Genomic DNA, 22197 nt, shown 5'->3' with positions numbered 1-22197 from the left:
TGCAAGACATTGAAGATAAAGAACCTGATCTCATCCTGCATACTGAGGTACGTTGGCTCAGTAAAAGTAAAGCCCTTAAAAGATTTTTAAGCTCAATCGAAGAAATAAAACAAAATAACTTCATGTCAAAAATGAAAATTTTGATGAACGAAATGACTTTTGCTCGCTGTTGGATTTATGTTTTCTCACAGACATCATGGAAAAATTTAATTCTTTAAATTTGGTGTTGCAAGGAAAAGATAGACATTTCGCTAAAACTCATTTAAAGCAAAACGGGATTTGTGGATATCACATCTGTAGATGGGATCTCCCGTTCATTTCCCAAATATGAAAAAAATGGTAGGCGATAGTGAATTTAACTTTGTTAAACATCTTCAAATGCTTAAAGAACAGTTTGAAAAGAGATTTCAGGAATTTACTATCATCGAGCCAATGATCTTCTTTTTTTAATCAATCCTTTTACTTGCAAAGTAAATATAATGGGAATAGCTGCATGCATTGCAAAGCTTATTCAAGTATATGCTGAAGAACTGGAGCTAGAAATTTTGAATCTTCAGAATGATATTACGCTAAAATCCCATATAACAGATGAAAACTTCTGGAATCTAGTGGATAGAAAAACAACGCACAAGCTAAAATTATTTTTCGGTTCCACATACCTTTGCAAATCATTGTTTTCAACCATGCATATCATAAAATCAAAATATAGATCACGACTCACTGATGAGCAACTTGATGATTGTTTAAGTACTGGAATATCATTATATTCTCCTAATTATGAAGCACTGGCCAATGAAATGCAATGCCAAAGATCGCAACTAACTTACACATATATGTTTACATTTTTATATAATCTAAACTTTTAAGTAATTAAACATTTGATTATAATGTAAACGTTGTATATATTCGTTTAACAAAAGAATTCAAAAAATTTGCTTGAAAAAATAGATGGCGCCCATCGCCCTACCGGTATATTAGAATGTGCTCTAGCAATCAAAAAGGTTACGAACCCCTGCTGTAGAGTATAAACTGGTAGACAGGAGAAAGGGTTGATATGATAGAGGTGCATAAACGTTTGAGAGCGTGTTACAGGATATTATTTGATGAAAGTTTTCATTATACGATAGAATGGGGATTGAACATTAGGGGAGTCCATGGAAGTAAAGTTTCTTTGTGGTAAAGAAAGGGAATGACAATTACATGTTTCTCTCACAGAACTGTGAGTGAGAGGAACAATATACCTTTGAATTAGTGAGTTATCTAGCGTGAAGTAGTCTACGAGAAGATATCACAGCTGGTGTGGCTGTTATTTCCCCCTCGATGAGTTGTTGACTCTCTGGAGGTCTCTGAAGCCATACAAAACCACAATAACGAATACGGACATGTGCCTATGCAGAATTTATACGGACTGTACCAGGAGGTTTTGATATATATGAATATGTAGAGCCAAGATAAAAACAAATAAGAAATTAGTTTTATCTTATTTCTATAAATTCTACGTTTTGTCATTGCTTGTGTATCATGCAGAAATATCACTATTTCCCCATTAATATAGGAGAGTAATTATTATTATCATTATTTCCATTCTTTATTTACATGTATTTCATATTTCTCTTCTATATGTTTTCAGAAACAATTGGGTATTTTGTAGATGTACCACTGAACATTATGGACCACAATACATGTAACAGTACGCACAATGGCTCCGTAACGAATACGATGATCTGTGCAGGTAATCTGAACACAGATATGTGTTGGGTAAGCGAAAAATATTTAATTACAAATTGTACATATTGATATTTGAGGTAGATACATGCATCATGTTTACAAAATATACAGTTTTTATGGCATAGCGAAGTAACTTAATCTGGATTTTTATATACCTCACGTTTTACTTCTCTTCACCACTGACTACTTTCTGCAAACGTAAAGGTTCTTGACTCGTTCAGAATCCAACGAACACAACCGAAGAGTTGGGAATGGAGGCAAAGGAGAATGTGGCAGGATTGCATGAGACTGATCACGTTTTAAGGGAGCTTTCTAAGAAAGTGGTAGAGCGATTGACCTGTTTATTATTACTATTATTATTATTATTATTATTATTTTTACGAAAACCTTGGAAACTGGAAGAGTACCTAAGGAGCAGAAAGAAAATTTTTAAAAAATGCCTTTGCATAAGAGGAATAGAAATATGAAGCCATCAAATTAAAAATCAGTTTGTTGCGTAGACTCTGTGGTGGTTAAACGTTTGAAGAAATTGGTCAGGGATCGTATACAGTCTTGGTATGATGAGGGTAATATTTTCTGTACAGGAAAGCATGGATTTATCAGAGGACGTCCTTTTATTCCAGTTATTTTAGCATAATGTCCGGTTGCTTTTTATAATAAAATAGTAAGCGTGATTGATGAACGAAATGCATTGATTATCTGAATATCGTAAAGGCATTTGATAGGTTGCTTCACTGCTACGTGTTGCTTTAGGTGATCGGCTTGTATATGGGAAGCAAGGTCACGATAAAGGAAAGATACAAGTTGGTTCCACAAGGTTCTGTACTGAAACCATTACTGTTCAACCATTATATCAATGATATTTTCATCGGACTACAGAGAGATATTGAACTGTTTGCGTGTAATGTGAAGATAAGAGGAATTACTGTTTAATGCCGATATATTGGATCTTCAGGAAGATCTGAATAAGCTAGAAAGCTGAGGAAAATAGGGGGGAAGCAGTTTGATATCTCTAAGTGTAAGGTTTTGAATTTTGGGATCCACTAATGGGAGACAATAATACTCTATTTGTAGAACTATACTGAAGGAAGAGAAAGCTATGAGAACTTGGGGTGATGGTGCATGGAAATTTGAAATTCAGGAGAAATGTTGCAAAGGTAGTAAAAATAACCCAGATTGGTTAAAGTCGTGTAATATACAGAGTTTGGTAAATAAATTACGAAGAGGTGATAGGATGAAATGCAATAAGTTACTGGCATGAAATTACTAAAGGGATATTGGGAAAATATTTGAACTAATTAACATCTGCTGAAATTTATATTTAGGAAAATTTACGTTTGCTTAAATATAAATTTTGTGTTTCTCGAAAAGAGTGGGGAAAGCACTATTATAAATACAATCCCTTTGGGTAGTAAATGGCACTGGGAGATTTATTTATTTATCTGAAAATACAACTCCAATGTCTTGTAAATTAAGAAGAAACATAACGTAAATTCTTTCACGTCTCTACGGGTTTTTCTTAACAGTTTTTATCTTGGACCTAAAAACAATTCAAAATGGTGTCGAAAACGAAACATTTACATTGCATTTATATGATGAATTTATGAATACTATGATTGTTGTCAGTAAAGGGAAAAGGAAATTGTGCACTGTTAGTTAAGCCTTCGACAGATACGAAAGTTAAGTGACCGGACTAGTCATTCAGGATATGTAACTATAACAAATCGTAATCTGTGGAAGTCCACGACTATTTATTCATAATTTAACACTTCTATAATAATAATTTATTTATTTGTTATGTTATCTTGAAATATTTATATTTTCTACTACTGCATAATTAAGGAGGAGGGGAACTGTGAATAATATATATATTTTGTCATGTAAATAGCCTGATTTTGGTGCTCCTTTGATGAAAGAGAGAGAAGATAGATTCTATATAGTTGGAGTATCTTCTTTTGGAAGAGAGTGTCATATTAATGGTAGGCCTCGTGTATATGCAGAAGTCAATCCGAACATAAAGTGGATCGCAGATGAAACAGGATTAGAAATAGTCTAAGAAATGATGACATTTTACGAAGTAATATAACTTTTAAATCTAATAATTAGATGTTGTGTTGATAGAAATCAAAAGGCTGTATTGATAATACTATATGAATAAGGAATTCGTGAAATATCTGTAACTTTCCAATACAAAAGAGAAATATGAGCGACTGTATTTGAAACTATTTTTTGTAGTTTATAATCTTTTAAAATTAAAAAACAAAAAAAAATAACGAAAATTGTCTATGAAGTTTTATTAAACAGCCTCAGGCTAATTCATCGGCCTTTCACACAAAGCATTTTAATGTCCTGTCCTTCGATAATACAAAAATTGAGTAATAATCATCTGCGTAATAAAAGCAGAAAAAACTCAACTGACTGTAACAGCACTATGCTATCTATTTAAAAAGATATCAATTGACATTTATTACCATATTAAGAAGCAGTGACTTTAAATCACTAAAATACTGCAGAGAGTATCTGACTAATTTTAGCAAGGAACATCAACACGCAAATTCTAGCTGCTGTAACTTTGGTTTTGAGGTGAAAAGGATCGATTCCTCTACTTTTGTTCAGCAGAGGTATTCAACAGTACACAACCTTTCAAATTGAAATAGTTAAATACTGCTTTAATAAAATGTAATCAATTAAACGAAATAAAAAGAAATACAATGTAAAGCACTGGAAATAGCGAAAAGCTGTTCAAAAACTTTCCGAGTAGTTTTTCAAATTTTTCATCGCTGTGAAAAATTCATGATAAACTATCTAATCAGAAATATCCTGACACTCCTTTGTAGTAGTGGATACGGCTATATGCACATCACAACCACGTCTCATACACGTTTTTGAAAGCAAAAGGTCTTGCAATTTTCATAGAGAAATATTAACAGTAAAAAGGACAGTGCTGGAGAGCTCAATCATTTTGGATGTGTCACTAGCGGTTCACCATTGGAGGGGGGAGGGGAAGAACGCAACAATACGACGTACCATCTTTATTAATTGTGACACGTGATATGAGGATGAGGTATGGTCTTAATTTTCAACTTTCCTGCTAGCAAAGAATGCGTACAGACACCCGTTATTTCATAATATTTAGAAAAACAAAAATAAAATGGTCGGGAAATTTCTGTCCTGCTGCTGCTACATCGATCAACAGTAAGTGATGTTATTGTAAAGTGGAAACGCCCAGCAGCAACAAGAACACAATCGCAATCTAGTAGGCTACGTTTTGTCACAAAGCGGGACTGCCGAGTGATGAAGCGCATCACTCCAATCATATCCAAATCATCCAGGAATATTTTAACTGAACAGTTCCTCTCAGATTTTTTCCTATATCAATAACGAAGAAATTAAACAGTAGTACTCCAAGAACAAAACCCTGCAGCACACACCACTAGTCACAGGCCTTCTTCTGGACTCTACTCTGGAATAAACTACTCAATCTTATCTCTCATTAACCACCCTCCTATCCATCTCAGCAACAACACTATACACTTTTATCTCTCATTAACCACCCTCCTATCCATCTCAACAACAAAACTATACACTTTTATCTCTCATTAACCACCCTCCTATCCATCTCAACAACAACACTATATCCATCCTCATGTGCTGCAGTTTGATTAAAATTGCATGTGATATCTTGACAAAGGTCTTTGCAAAGTCCAGGAGTATTACTGTAAACCCATTACCTTCACTCATCTCAGCGTGAGCAAGTGACTAAGGCATAACCTACCCTTCACAAAACCATGCTGCCCCCATGCAGTATTCATTTTCCATCTATCCATTCTATTTAGCTCTTGGCTTACTTCTCCAATACTTTGACAACTCCAGATATGCTAATCGGTTGGTTATTTGCTACATGAGTCTTGTGGCGTCATTCATGCAATGGAACCTGGATGATGTACTCTTGCAAAATGCTCTCTTAGTACTTCTGCTATTTCGACTGATTCAGTTACCTCACTATCATCGGCATTTCTTAAAATAATTCTACCATATACATTCTTTATTTTACTTGCAGCATATTGAAAGAACAATTTCTGATTCTCTTTAGCCTGCATTGCTAACTTCCTTACCACACTTTCTTACCACACTAGTTTCCCTTTCTTACCACAATAGTTACCCTTCTGGCCTGTGTCTTTTCATGTGCCTGAAAATCACCATTTTTCTTAAATTCGCTCCACAATTGTTTATTGTTTTGCAGCTCCAGTTTGATGATGATATTAAAATAGTTAACTCCCACTTGATTTACTCTCCACTCTAGGTATGCAATCTGCCATTAGCACCCACATGCACCCCTTTAGCATTTCCCATGAATTATCAACATCCAACCCTTGCAGTTTTATATGCCATGGCACTGATACAAGAAATATCCAGTTTGTCATAATTACCAGCCCTGTAATTCCACAGTTATTCCACAAATTTAGCCACCTCCTACGTCAAGACCATATGATCACTCTACTCTCACCAACTGCCGGCAAAGTGGTCATATTCGTTACTGCCAAATTCTCATGTGCAATTACTAGATCGAGGCACTATTGATCCCTACTCTATTCCATTGCATGCTGTCTCAGGTAATTATCCTAATAACTGCATAAAATCTATTTCCTTCTTCCCAAGTATTCACTGCTAATTTAAATCTATATTTCCATTGTTGAAATCTCTCTTAATAATTACCTGTCGTCCAGTCATTCAGTCTATTTGCCAATGCATACTGTAGACATAATCTTTTCCATCTCCTGGTCTATAGCAACATCCAGCTGTATATTTCATTCTGCTGACCTCAATCTCACATCATACATCCTCAAATGTGCTATCTTCATTGTCCTGCAGTTGAACTTCTGAACGCTTTGGTTGCAGTTCATTGGCTATCATTAACAACACTCCTCGTCCTATTCTTTTCTCTCTATCCTCCCTGAACACACCACACCCTTTAAATTCTATCCCACTAACTATATGATTCCTGTTATCCATTCTCATTAAAGCCAATTACCTCTGGCCAGGATTGGCCAACCAATGCCAAACATGCCTCCTGCTTGTTCCGAATGCTCCTGGCATTAGTGTAGATAAAGTGAAAAACACTCCTTAGACCCACCGCTCTCCTGATGCTTTATACAAACTGTCCCATTCTGGTTATCCCACACTGTCCTAGGCATATTATACACTTTTTTATACTGAACTGCCTCACTATTGTCAGTATTATCTTCCACTGCATACCACCTGTTTCCAGTGGAAGGTAACTTGAGGTTAGGATAAAAATTATAGGCTACTCTGTATATCTGGAGTTTTGGTTAAGTTACTGGAGAAATTTAGTGCAAACTAGGATACAGAAATGGGTAGATAAATGGTAACTGTATATGTGTGATAAGGTTGGATTCATCTTCTTATCGAGTTTTTGGAGTGATCTCTCAAACGTTGTGGAAGTGAGCAAGATGTCTCACTTCCACAGAAGAAGACCTTCAAACAGAGCTTAACCTACTGAAAAACACCTTTTTAAATAATAATGGATATTCATCTAGTAACATCACTGAACGTTTGAGACCACGCCAACAACCTCGACAAGAAGATGAATCCAACCTTCTCGCTCATATACAGTTACCATTTATCAGCTCTCTCTTACCCCAAAACTATCTAGGATTATGAAGAAATTCAACATAAAGACCGACTATACTACTCTGCCAAAACTTCGTTCTTTTCTGAGTCGACCAAAACCAAAACACACCTATTGCATTTTCCTGGTGTTTATAAAGTTATGTGCGACTGTAGTCGACCTAATTTTGGCCAGACAGATAAATCTACTTGACTTCGTCTTGAAGAATATAGACGTGACATCTACAGACACGAGCGAGCGCCCTTTCTAGTTATGTTCTCTTCTCCGCAAACTCTAACCTCGAAGAACGGCTACACCAAGTTGATTGGGACCGCCAACCAATTTATATATATGTAAGCATGAATTTGAAAGACGAATTATAGAATCAAAAGAAATAGTTCTGGACAATTCACACTTGAACACCAATCTAAGCTACAATTTGCCTGATTCCCATAGTGCAGTAATTCAATACTGGCGCTCATAAATTAGCTGTGACACACATTCAACTCATGCCAACAGTAGCACGCGGTCACCTATTCAAACATGACTGTTATTATTCTGCTTTTTTATTAAGCTGGAAAGTCCATGTTTTTTACGTTGTTATTTTTATAAGTATTATGTTATTTCTTACTCACCTGAAGAAGTCGGAACACTGATGAAACTAGTCGTGATTTATTGCTGTTCGCAAATAATTTTTAACCAGATTAAGCTTAGAAAAATTTCTTTCCACTTGGTACGCTAACAAGAATTGTTAGGACGGTGGTTATGTTGGGATAAATTTCTACAAGATTTTGGTTATATATATGTATGATAAAATTTAGTCAGGACCACTTTTCTTTTATATTATATTTTAGAGAATTTTTAAATTCTTCAAATAAATCTATTGCATCTACATCAGATGTGAGTTTCTATCGCCCAATTTGAATAGGAGTTTAAATTAATTTAATTAGCGTTCAAATTAATTCTGTTTTTCTTAATAAAGATTCTGCGCATTAATGATGCATAGCCGAAAACTGCCAGGAAGACCTTTCACATGCACCTGGGATACGCGTACCACACTTTGGGAAACACTGATCTCAAAAGTGGGTTCTAAAATGTTTCGTTCTAATATGTATGACTATAATTTTTTATTTTTAAAATGTAATAAGCACATAAACTAAACTAAACGACTTTTATTTTTAAAAGCGGCGCCATGAGCACGGCTGCCGCTTTGCTACACCCTGTCAGGTTCAGAACATACTCATTGATGCAACCAAGTCTTTCTGCTACGTATTCTGCATTGTTGGAGTGGGAATCTAATGACTGTGTGTTCACTAACCACTTGCGAATAGTCGTTAAGAAATATTCATTAGAGCAACGTAACATCCACGTTTTTAAAGGCATGTTAACCATTTTTGCCATCGAAATACGTTGGGATGAAATATATTCACTACCTGAAATGTAATTTGGATCGTGAAAAATGGCATCTGGTGTTATGCCTCCATTCGTTAGCATTTCCACAAGTGATTTTAGAGATGGAAAATCTAGGCTGAATAGGCGCAGACTGCGAAAGAGCACATCAGTTATTATTATTCGGGACACCTCCAAGGAGTCCGAAAACTCATCGCGGGAGAACACATATTGTACAACTCTCCGTCTCCACCACTACACCGAACCGCTATTACCAATCATCAACATCAGCGCCATCTACTGCCCACCACCACCACTCCCACTATTAGTATTTTGTGTCTGTAATTTGCGTGTGTTTTTAAGGGCCGATTTGCTGTATGTCTCTATAATTTCACTGTTTATTCCTAAAGTCTGGGCCATGTATGAAACAAGCGTGAGAAAATCATCAAGAACACTACACTGGGTGCTAAGATTTCGTAATGTCTTCACAGATAGAAGCAATAATGGCAATTTTTTTTAAGCCCAGAGCTTTTTTATTAGACGAAATTTATGTTTAATTGTAACTGAAGAATAGAGAATTGAAAGTTGTTTTATTTCTTCAATGCTGTGTGCCACCAGCAACAGTATTATACGGTTTGCTTCATCTCTAGTAATATTTGATAATTGTGTATTTTCTTTTATCATTTCATCAATATCGGACGACTTGCACTAAAACAATGTCATTAAGTAATCATACGTCCAGTCATACCCAGAGGGAAAAATTGTAACCCAACAAAAAATCGAAACGATACCATTTCCAGAAATATGTAGTTTGAAATCTTACAAAATACATCATTAGAGAACACTCTATACCAGCCAAAAACTGCATACACTTTATTATAATAATTCACATTAATATCTTCTTTTCCCATAGTCCTAAATGAACCGTTGGATCATTCATGGCTGGTATGCGATACTCTTTGCTAGCCTCCTCCAGTCGTCTCGGTCTCTTGTTCTTGATGTCAGTTGAGAAACGGAGGAATTTCTGCATTTTTTGATGCTCTCAATCCATTTTGATCGAGGTCGGCCAATAACTCTTGATCCCGGAACGATTACTTCTATGGTTTGCTTTGGAATGCCATTGCCCTATCCACATGTCCGAACCATTTCATCTGTCTTCTTCTGATGACTGTGAGAATATTTTCCCTTTTTCTCCCATCTATTGAGTCAATCAGTTTTCGGACATTTTCATTAGTTTCGTGAGCGGTGTAGGGAATTCTCAAAAGTCTTCTGTAAGTTTTCATTTCTAAAGACAGGAGTCTCCTCTCATCTTCCTTCAATAAAGTCCAGGCCTCACAACCATACAAAAGGACAGAATTCACCAAGGTGTCAATTAGCCCTTGTCTAGTTGTGATTACTATTCTGTTATCTCGCCAGAATGGCTTTAACTTCTGTAGGGCCACGGTTGCCTTAGCAATTCGGTATTTAATGTCGGCTTTTGAACGACTATCTTGACTCAACGTGCATCCTAGATAAGTGAACTTCTTTACATTCTCAAGTTGCTTATTGCCAATTTGTATCTTTAAGAATTCAATGTCTGATTTTGAGGTTATCATTGGTTTGGTTTCTTGTAGGTTTATGTATAATCCATATTTTTTTAATGTTCCGAAAACACGGCTGGTTATCTCTTGTAATTTTTCTTCACTTTCTGCAAGAAGATCGATATCGTCAGCGAAACGTAAGTTATTTATTCTTAGTCCGCCAACTACTATTTCAGTGTCATATTCATAAAGAGCTTCATCTATGACATATTCCAGATCACAATTAAAAAGAAGAGGGGGACAAAATTCATTCCTGTCTTATCCCCCGTTCTGCCCGGAACGGTTCACTACTGTAATTTTTAATTTCAATTCTCTTATCAGATGAGGGATAAAGAGATTTAATAATCCAAATGATTTTGTTGTCATTAATATACCATCTTCTAAACACGTCCAATACACAAAAACAACAATATCCAAAAAAAATGCGCGAGAAGAGTAATTGTTGAAAAATTCGCTAGGTTAGCGATACTGGCCTTTACGAATAAAAACTCTCTTTAAATATGGATTGTAATTGTTGAAAAATTCGCTAGGTTAGCGATACTGGCCTTTACGAACAAAAACTCTCTTTAAATATGGATTTAAGATGCAAAATGTTAATCAGCGTCTATTAATCCACTTTCATCATTATATGCATTAAGAAACTCCACAATTGTACAACATTATATAAATATAGTTTTGAGAAATATACAAACAACTTTGTACGGAACTGTTAGATCCATTTTCTCAACAGCTCCATTCGTTATTGCAACTGGTTACACTTTAAAGAAATTTGAAATATATACCTTCTGACTAAGCTAATATATGGAAAGAGGAGGCTTTATATCAGTTTCCTGTTTGGAAATAAGGAAACATGATTTATTTCAATAATTTAACTTTTGGTATTTCCGGATCTAGCTCCAGTGATAACACCTTATCTATGCAGTATAAAGAACTGAATCGGTAATTGGATTATTTAAATTGCTTTGTATGCGTTTGTATATGAGCCACATTCGACTGCAGTCCGTAACACTACTTCGCTTATATTAAGTTCGAATTATTAATCGAATGAAACAATTCTGTCAAGCCGATAGGGACATTATACACAGATTAGTCTGATAGCCAAAATCAGATGAAACGTTTACGTAAGAAACGTGCTTTGTACCTTTAGTAAATTTTTAGTAAGGAATATCCTACTTCAATTCACAAAACAACCTCCAATTGCAGAAAGACAGATGATACCGGATGATCTGTATATATTTTGAGTACTAGTTGACAGACGTAAGTGATGAGATATGATAGAAACATATGAGTCACAAAAGGGGTTTTATGGAATTGAAATAAATGACAATTTTGGCATACAGCGCAGGAGTGGTGAGAACGAGGGATTTACCTCGGAAATTGTGAACGAATGTGGGTAACAAGGATGTTAAGAATACGTTTTTTGCTAAGAGGGTGTTGAATGGATGGAATGCCTTGCAAGAGGAGCTTGCGAGTGCTTCGGTCTATGAATGAGTTTAAGAAGAGATATGATACGTATTGCGTGCTTAATGGTTAGTGTTTGTAAATAGATTTCCACTGTTGGACACATGGCACAAGAAACATTGTAGAAGAACCCGTGGATATACCCATATAATAGTAGCTCTGTGAAGATGTGTATGTGCCCCCCACGGCGTTCGATTCTTTACCTGAGAAAAGAACCTCGTAAATTCTTTGTTATCTTGGTTTTCCTCTCTGTCCTTTTCGTGATAACCTGGCAGAGAACATTTGTTTTTTAATCTTTCTTATCCCATTCTGTTTAAAGTGACCACACCATCTGATATTAGCTCTGCTAACAAATTCCTGGATGCTAATAATCTCAACTTCTTTCCAAATATCTTCGTTTTTAATATGATATTTTGCTATTGACCCCTTCTGTTCACGCTCCTAATCTTTCTCAACACTCTCACATCTGCAATCTCTAGTGGTTGGTGAAGTGTTTTATTTTTAATTCAGCTCTCAGATCCATAAGTTAAAACCGGTTTGAACACTGTCTTGTATACAGCTAATTTAGCGTTTTGAGTAATTTCTCTCTCATTCCATATAAATGTATTCAGTTGACTTCCTTTTAGTCAGACAATCTTGTAGACGTGTAGCGAATTTATTTAGAAGTATAACATTATCCGCATAAAGTAAAACTGACAATCACATCTTCGAATTTGATATCACTGGTTTAATACCACTTTCCGTCATGATGTGATCCATATATATAATGAATAAGAGACGGGATAATATAAATCCTTGTCTGACACCAGATGTAACATTAAACCACCTTCCTGTATTTCCTTCAGTTTTAACTGCTGACTTACAACTCAAATAAACACGAAGTATTGCATGATATAATGCCCCAATGACACCATACAACAGTAGTATTTTGAATGGCTTCTGTCTTGGCACCTTGTCTTATGCCTTTTCCAGATCTACGAAACTTAAATACAAATCTTTTTCATATTCTCATAATTTCTCAACTACCTGTCGTAAAGTGAAAATCTAATCCTGAAAGCCTCTATTTGGCCTGAATCCAGCTTGATATTCACCAAACTTCTCCTCCACGATCCTTCTCTCAACCGTTTCTCAAGTATACCAGCATAAATCTTACCAAGAACACTCACTAGAGAAATAACTCTGTAATTTTCACATTCCGTTTTATTTCCGTTTTTATATATAGGTACTATGAGTGCTCTACTCCAAACATATGGAATTTGTCCCTCTGTCCAGGTCTTCTCAACTATGTAGCGCAGCCACGGTAAGACTTTTATGCCTCCATACGAGAGAATTTCTGGACGAGTATCCTCTACCACAGCTGCCTTTCTACATTTTCAGGTTTTTGATGGCTTTTCTGCATTAAGTATGGATATGTATTCTTATTTGCATGACTGATTCAGTGCTCTTACTGAGTCTTTTATTTAACAATTTTTCAAAGTAATTACTCCACACATCAAGGATATCTTTTTTCTAGTTTTAATGTCACCTTTTTCTTCTCTAATTCTTTTATAGCACTCTTTCCTCCATTTCTGAGTTTCTTCAACTACCTCAAGAATATCTTGCCATCTTCTTGATATATTTATTTTCTACGTTCTTTACCAAAGTCTTCCCATGACTTTTGTTTAGTTAGTTTTACACAGAGTTTAGCTATCTTACATTTGTCTCTGTATTCTCTAAGAGCACAAAATGATTTATCTGCCAGGAACTTTCTATATAGTTTCTTCTTTTCCTTCACTGCCTCTTTGACTACCTGAGTTCAAAATGGTGTTCTGATTTTTCTTTTCTTGCAGACAACCTCACCACCTGCCTCTCTGGCTGAATCAATCAATTGTTTCTTTAGGGCTTGCAAATGAATCTCCAAGGATTGGATCCTGTTCTCAAATTCTTTCATTTTTTCTTCAACAATGTTTATGTATTTTGGTCTACCGTTCACAACTGAGAATTTCTCAACTTTTATTCGCTTTAAAACTTTCTTATATATTCTACTTTTCAGTACAAAAACCAATTTTTTCCTGCTCATGACTAAATGGTGATCACTTCCAATTTCAAATCCTCTGTACACTCTAGTGTCCTGCACCAGTGGAAAACATCACTATCAACAATAACGTTGATAATGTTGTAAGTGCACATTGAGACGTTTCTTATTCCTTGTCGTTTCTCTCCATGTGAATTTGTGCACATTGTTATGTTGGAAGATTGTGTTTGCAATAACCAGTCAATATCCTGGGATGAAATCCAAATAATAATAATAATAATAATAATAATAATAATAATAATAATAATAATAATAAAAACTGAAGAAAAAGAAAATAAAACAATCGACTAACATCTCTTAATCCCATGTAGGGAGTAGGCAAGATCGTTTTATCCCTACATGTTTAATTTCACTATTACGTTTACAATAAGAAACTCCTGTTTTATTTTAAAGAGTGGAAAAGTTGAAATACACTAAATAATAATACAAAATAGTGTTATTTAAATTATCAATCTTATCCAAGAAACGTTGTAAACGAATCATATATTTGTATCCATGCATGGGTTTTTGCGCATGCACACCAAGAGTCAGATCAGAAGAAATTACTTTAGAAAATTATATCAACAATAGAACTAAGCAGATGCACAAAACCATTTCAAAATAAGGCTTTCTAAAGGCAATCGAAATAAATTTGATTACAAAAAAACAAAACAGCAAAATATACTATATCATGTTTATATTGTATATAAAATATACAATGATAATTTCTTAAATACAGAGGGAAAATTGACATCACCAAGACATGAAAATGGTTGCTATATGGATATATTAAAGAAGAAAAAGAAGAATTCATTCCACCAGCACAAGAACAGGCGTTACAAAATAATGCAGCTTAACTAAAAATTCAGAACATCAGTAAGAACAGTAAATGCGGATTATGCAATCAGATAGAAATTGTAGAACATTATCAGGGTCTGAAGAAACATAGCTCAAACTGATCAAGTAACTGGAACAATTCATTGGCATGCATGCAGAAAATATGGTTTTCCTACATCCGATTTCTGAAGTAGGAAATTTGATGATCCTTTCATCACATTGGTGGTCTATCACTTCAAATTTTCCTATGAACTTAACTTTTATTACTGTTCTGAAAAGTACTCCTCCCATTATTTCCATATGTCCGAAAGAAATGAAAATTGTTATCCAATGAAATGAAATCCAATGATGATGAATGAAAATGGACATAACGTAAGTCGTTATCTCACACCTGATTTAACATCAATCCATCTGCCTGCACCTCCCTGAATTGATTGCTGACTTATAATTCAAATATGGATTAAGTATTGCTTGATATGATGTCCTCTTTAAATCATATTACTGTAGTGCATTTAACAACTTTATTCATGGCACCTTATTATATTTCTTTTGCAGACTAAACGTAAATGCAGATCCGTCATATATTCTCATGTCTTCTGCACTATCTGTCTTAAAGTGAAAATTTGATCCAACCAACTTCTATTTGACATGAATCTAGTTTGTTCTTATCCAAGCTTCCCTTCCACAATTTGTTTAGCCGTTCCGTCAGTATATTTGTGTAAATGTTTCTAGAAATATTTCAAAGAAAAATTCGTTTGTAACACTCACATCATTCTTTTTTTTTGTCTTTTTATAGATGAGTACTAAGAGTTCTGTGCTCCACTCATCCATAATTTCACTCTCTGACTTCATAATTGTATAGTTTAGGCACTTTATAACGGCCATATTTGAACATTTCTAGTCGAATACCTTGTACTGTAGTTGCCTCTCTTCATTCCAAGTGTTTGATGGCATTTTCTACCTTAAATGTTCATATATAATTCTGAATGCATTCTTGTTCTGTTTCCTATCACCACGCTATCTCGGGTTCTTTCATGTAACAACATTTCAAAGTAATTACTCTTGCATTTAGAATATCTAGATCTTTAGGTTTCATATAACCTTTATTATCTTTGATTCCTTTTACAATACCCTTTCCTCCATTTCTAATTTTTTTCAATAGCCTCCAGAATATTTTGCTTCCTTCCTGATATTTATTTTTCATATTCTTACCGAAGTCTTTTAAAGACTTTCATTTAGCTAATTTTGGATAATGCTTCTCTTTTTTCAATTTTTTCCGGTATTTTCTTAAAGCACTGACTTCCTTGCAGGAAACGTTCGATAAATTTCTTCTTTGTCTTCAGTGCTTCTTTAATTTCAGGAGTCTATTATGCAGTTCTGATTTTTCTATTCTTGCAGACAACCTCAGCACACTTAATTCCCTCTTCATTCTCCATCATTTGTGTTTTGATAATTATATCTTTAAAAAAATTAACATCACCACCAACGTAGTTTTAGGATGGCTAGTGACAAAACCTCATTCTCAGATTTCTCCATAAATAAATTGGTAATGGGGAAATATCGTATAATCTCCCCAGGAAAGAGTTCTGTGATAATATGAACTGATTCCTGCAATGCACAGTTAGAGAGGTAAACATTTCTTCTTTCAGAGTGGCTAAAATATCTGATAGGGTGACTTGAATATTTACAAGCTTCTCTACAAAACGAGCAGACTTCTTTAGAAATGTATTTCAGTGTTCAATGTTCTTCCTTATGAGTGAAGATAAATGTTTAGAAAAAATTAAAAAACAGATGGGAGAACAGAACTGAACAGAGTGGAACATCAGCTAGGGATGATCGAATGTCCTGATTTGCAAATTCTCTACTGCTTTTGCTGATGATGTTGTCTCCTAATTGAATAACTAATCATGTTGGATTTCGATTAGTTTTTAATTAAATTTACAAGCCTAACCCCTTGTTATATAGAGGGTGTGAAAACTAAAGTATTCCTGTAGCCGTGTGGAGCTCAATCCAAATGCTGCGAAACATTACAGGAATACGTTGACCATCATGCAGAAGCGATGTGTCTGAGGTGAAAAAGTAGTTTCAAAAGTCACACACATGGGCGCTGGATGATTTACCGATTGTAAAGAGAAAAACGACACAAGCAATGTACTGCCCTTACCAGTATGCGACAAACTGCATTCTTTTTACAGTGTTTCAATGGCAGAATGCAGCAGGTTGGGAATGATGGTGCGCGCATGCTGCATTATGCTGTCTTTCAGTCTTGCAAGTTATCAGGATGATCATGATAAACCCTACCTCTCAGCAATACTCGCAGCAGGGGGAGGGATGGATCAGATCATGTGAATAAGGTGGGCCTAAAGTGGAAACGCTAGGCTGATCACTGTGGCTTCCATGAAATGTTCAAAAACATCCTGTATGGATCGACCGAAGTGTAGAAGGGCTCCCCCAATGCAGCATGAAAATGACTGATCTATACACAGGTGCTGATGTAGTTGTTGCACAACAACATTTTTTATCCTACCGCGATACATCTCGGCAGTAAGTGAGGCGGTCACTGGACCCGATGGCGAATGTCCTCAAAGAAGAGTGGTTCAGTGATAAACTGTAAACCCCCAACAGAGAGTAATTTTGAATGAATGCATAGGAATTTGTTGGATTACATGTGGGTTTTGCGTAGCCCATACCGGTAACTGTTGGTATTCACAGTTTCGTTCAAGTGAAAGTGAGCCTCATCTCTCACCACAAACTCTCATCCACTCATCGTCTACAGCCGTGTAGCGTCCAACTCCACTCGAGCAAGGAATGTTACAGCGAATGTCAATCGACTTTCAAACTCTGCGGGTGCAACTCCTGTGTCAGTTACCTTGAATTGGTAAAAATCAGAATCTGTAGAATTTTCCGAACAGTTGTTTCTGCATGTTGGTTTCTGCAGCACGTGCACTGCAGAAACCAACGCTGTCATTCGTGGCCTAATCCATAATGGTAGTAACAATTTCATTTACTATTTTTGAACTGATTGGTATGCGACCTCCGTAAGGTCTAACTCCAAACGATCCTGTTTCCTCAAAACGACTAATCATTCGTCGCAGAGCACATGGAGATAACGGACCTCGTCAACATTTGTTCATGCGATGAAATTCATGTGTAGCAATAGCATTGGAATTGTTTAGGTAGTATAGCGTCAGAAGCAGAGCACTAAGGGCAAGGTTAGTGTCATCACTGTGGACGGTATTAACACCAGAATAAAGGGAAAACCTGGCTCCATCTTTTTAAATCCTCCTGGCACCTACCGAGGTGTATGATATGCAAATTTAATGCATTTGGTGTTTTCCGTGCATCTAGTAGTGATATTTCGAAGTAGGTTTTTGTCATTCATCGTTTCCGCATACGATAAGATGTATTCCTGCAAAGTTTTGCACCATTTGGATCAGGAAGAGTGCACCATATAGCCTTAAAAATGATTATTAGTGGGAAACAAGAATGACACATTTAATTGATATCTTCTATTGAGTAACATTTTCACGGTATTAAATAGCAATTTGGACATTGTTAGAGCTGTTTTCATTTTGCAGAATTTTCAGAGCATAAAATTATGCCTCTCTTTGTATGATTTGAATCTCAACCGCTCAGGTACTTATTCATGCTACTGATAGGGAGGCAAAGAGATGTTCTGTCCAGTATTGGTCGATATATAGATTAGAGAATGTGTCCACGATGTCTAGAATTTCCTCCTTTTAAGAAAACGTGAATTGATGATAATAAGATTATGTTTCAAAACACGTTATTTAAGAAAATACCATTTTTGAGTTTCATTTACGAACACTTTATTCCTTAGTAGTTATCTGCCAGTGTCGCGTCGCACTTATCTCTGTTATTAAAGTTATTAAGTGGAATCGTTCGTCCCGTCTCGAAAAGTTACATTAGATGTGCCTAATTTCGAATTAATATTTTATGTAGCCCTTATTAGATTGGGTCATAAGAGATAATCATTATAGCGTGATGACTCCTATTCAACTTCCAACATAAAGCCATAATATTCTCTAATTACGACTGCCATTTCAGAGAGAGAGAGAGAGAGAGAGAGAGAGAATTAATTTTTAATAAAAAGAAATCGACCACCTCCTTGAATATCATCGTCTATTGCTCCCCACGTCTCTCTTTTTCAAAACAATCTAACAGATAACTTAGGTGTTGATGGTTATACATGACTATTTTTTTTAGCTATTAAAACACCTAACAATTTTTGATATAATTGTTTGGTGTTGTAAATACCGTTATTTTTTTCAAAGGAAGTTATATCCTCTCCTGTTCTTTATCAGATTTTCATCTGAAGTATTATGAGTTTCTTAGAACTCCCCTGTATCGAAATCATGTCTCCTCAGTGTTCACTGGCAACAAAATATGTTAATCTTTCGGATCGATCTATAGCATGATCATCCCTGGCGGAATATTCCAAATTGCAAAGTGAGCGTTCTTTTCGATCGTTGAATAATAATCCAAGTGTTCATCGGTCATGAAGAGTATTACTGAATTACGAACAGCTGCCCGAAACAATCCCGGGAGAGAACACACTTCTACCATGTGTACTCTTCAAGTGACAAATGAAGGGGAGATGGGAGGGTTATAGGAGGTTGTTTCAAATTAATAGTAAGAAAGGCGTAAACAAATAGAATCAATTCTATGTCATCCATTTTGTGCAAAGGATCTCTTGGCACTCTACCACTTCTTGCAGTGACCAAAATTCTGCCATGATGGTGTCTTCAAACAAATTTTATTATTCATGATTTGTTATGCAGAATAATCAGAGCTGCATTTATGGCTTAGGTGGAAAGTTCTGAAGTGTGTTACAGTACCGGCCGCTGTTACTATGAGTGAGATACAGAGAATATTAGAGATTAAACGTAGATATGAAGTTTTATAGGTACATCGAAGAGAATGGGTATGAACAACAAGTAGGAGGTTTGACATCCTATAGAGAGAGAGAGAAACAAGTACATAAATGATATCCTGGGAATTGCAGACACTAGATGTAACAGAAATGATTTCAGAAGGTAGGATGATACTTTTCTTGCCTGAGGAAAGGTCAGATAAGATCCCTTCAAACCTGTAAATTATAAGATACTTTAAATTATATTTAGGGTTCATCATACCAATATGCAAATCATGGTAGTTTATGCAACCCACACAGAAGGCTTGATGAACAGATTGAGTTCTCTGAATACCTACAGAGTGTGTTCGGACCTTGACAGGCAGATATATACTCTTTATATCAATGCAAAAGTGGGAAAGATAAAAGATATGACAATGAGGCCTGTGTTGGACAATTGTCTCTGGATAATGTAGCATCTGAGGTGAAAGAATATCATAATTTGTCCATACTAACAGACTAATTATTACCAATACCTCTCTTCAGATGCCACGACGTACCTATACTTGGAGACTAAACATTAATAAGTGGTCAAGGCACAAGGCATTATATCCTGTCCTGACATTTCAATCGCAGAAGACAAGGATCGTCGATGTGCACCCTTGTTCTTAAACAGACGATGGCACATACCTGTGTTCAGTATATGAAATTGTGAGGAGTAATAAAAGAAAGGGTTTTTCTCAACACATTATGAGATTATTAACTAATTTGCATATAGTGAGTAAGAAGCATGTTTAACACAAGTGATGGATTAGCTGCCTGGCTTCGAATGGGCAAGGATGATTCCTTCTTCTCTCTCTCTCTCTCTCTCTCTCTCTCTCTCTCTCTCTCTCTCTCTCTCTCCCTCTCTCTCTCTCTCTTGTTTAATTTCTATCTATGAAGCCTACAGAAATGGATGAACTGGAAACAGTGATTATGATTGGTCAATAATCTAAGATTTGCATATCACATAGTATTCCTATGTAATTACATGGAATAACTGGGATTCACTGTTGAAGAGTAAATGAAATCAACAAGTACGGAGGACTTGAGCCCGAACCAAGAAAGACAAAGATTGTGACTCTGGGAAGAAATATAGAGAGGAATGCCCTGAGAAACAAATATACATTAATTAGAAACAACTAAGAGATCGTGTGCAAATTTCAGTACTTGGAATCCAATATGAATGTGAAGAAATGATGTTTAGAGGATATCAGAAGACGATTAGAGATGGCTCGAGCAATGGTCAGAGACTTCCATAAAGTTTGGAAGGACAAATTTATCATCCAGGAACAAAACCGAGGATTACGCATACCGATGCACCTGTTTTTTCTGGAGCTATTTATTAATATGAAAGTAGGAATCCGAAAAAGCCGAATAGAAAAATGATAGCTGCTTTTAAAATGCGGTGTGGCCAGAGACTGTGAAATCCCATACAAAGAAAGGGGCAGACAAATCGATAGCTTCTAGAAATGATCTGAACTTCAACACACCTTAAGAGTATTAACAGATTTAAACAGAAATATTTGGGATACGCCATACATTACAAGGTTGATGAAATGTCTTAATTTAAGGTATGTCACCAGTTCCTCTGAGAAACCAATTGTGCAGGAGATAAAATCATCAGTCTTGGTAGACAACAATCTAATATTCAATGCTTCTTGCTGAGATAAAAATTTGGCAGATTTGCTAAGTTTGTGTTTTTATGTCCACCTCAGGTATGTGACGCGGGGTAATTGAAAAGCAAAAACCCTTGCTCAACACTGAAGATTATTCCATTTTGTTTAGCTGATAATGTGAAAATTTTATAACCACTTTATTTTCTGGTGGTCACTTTGTATTTCGATGTCTTACATGTTACAGTTTTTAAATTTCTTGAGCAAACACTCTTTGCAATACTTGTCAAATTTGCGATTTCTTTCTATGGTGAATTCGCAAAATCGTGAAGCTTTTCGCTCTGTAGAGAACAGTTCTAATCTGGTGTTTTGTATTTTGCCAATTAAGGCAAAACTGGCTCTATTATAAATCCTCTTTGCTTTTCAACAATGAACATTCTGCTATAGTTTTAGGAAATTAGTAACAACAGAATTGTATGTAAAATCTGATCATGATATCATTTGTGATATACATCTATTATATTTTCAACTTTTATGTGTTCAAATCTTTTTATTATCTTCTGTTTTTCCTTAGCTTATTATTAGCTAATTAGAACATCGAAGCATGTGGAATTTCATCTCATTTTCTAGTTAAATCTGTGAGACTCACCCCGTATTACTTTCGTTTGTGACTCTAATCCTTCTATTTATAACATCAAATAGGCACAATCTTCTCTGGATTTAAGGTTTCGTGGTTCGTACGCTGTAATTTTTAAGAGGCATCAGCAACTAACCTCGCAAGCCAAGGTTTGTCCACTGATAATATATAGGAACATCATCTCTTATTTCTAATGCGCTTCTGGGATGCACACAGAAAGAAACGAAAAGTAAATTGTTATCAAAGGTTTTGTCTATTTACTTAATTTCAACTCATGAATATTGATCATTCAAGAACGTAATTCCTCGGTTCTGCCTGAAAGGATATTATTGAAATCAAGTGGTGAGGTGATTGT

Source organism: Typopeltis vanoorti, chromosome 15 (assembly GCF_054136105.1).
Source record: "Typopeltis vanoorti isolate ZY-2024b chromosome 15, IOZ_Tvanoo_1.0, whole genome shotgun sequence".
NCBI classification, from domain to species: domain Eukaryota; kingdom Metazoa; phylum Arthropoda; class Arachnida; order Uropygi; family Thelyphonidae; genus Typopeltis; species Typopeltis vanoorti.
Note: the sequence above shows the minus strand (reverse complement) of the source record.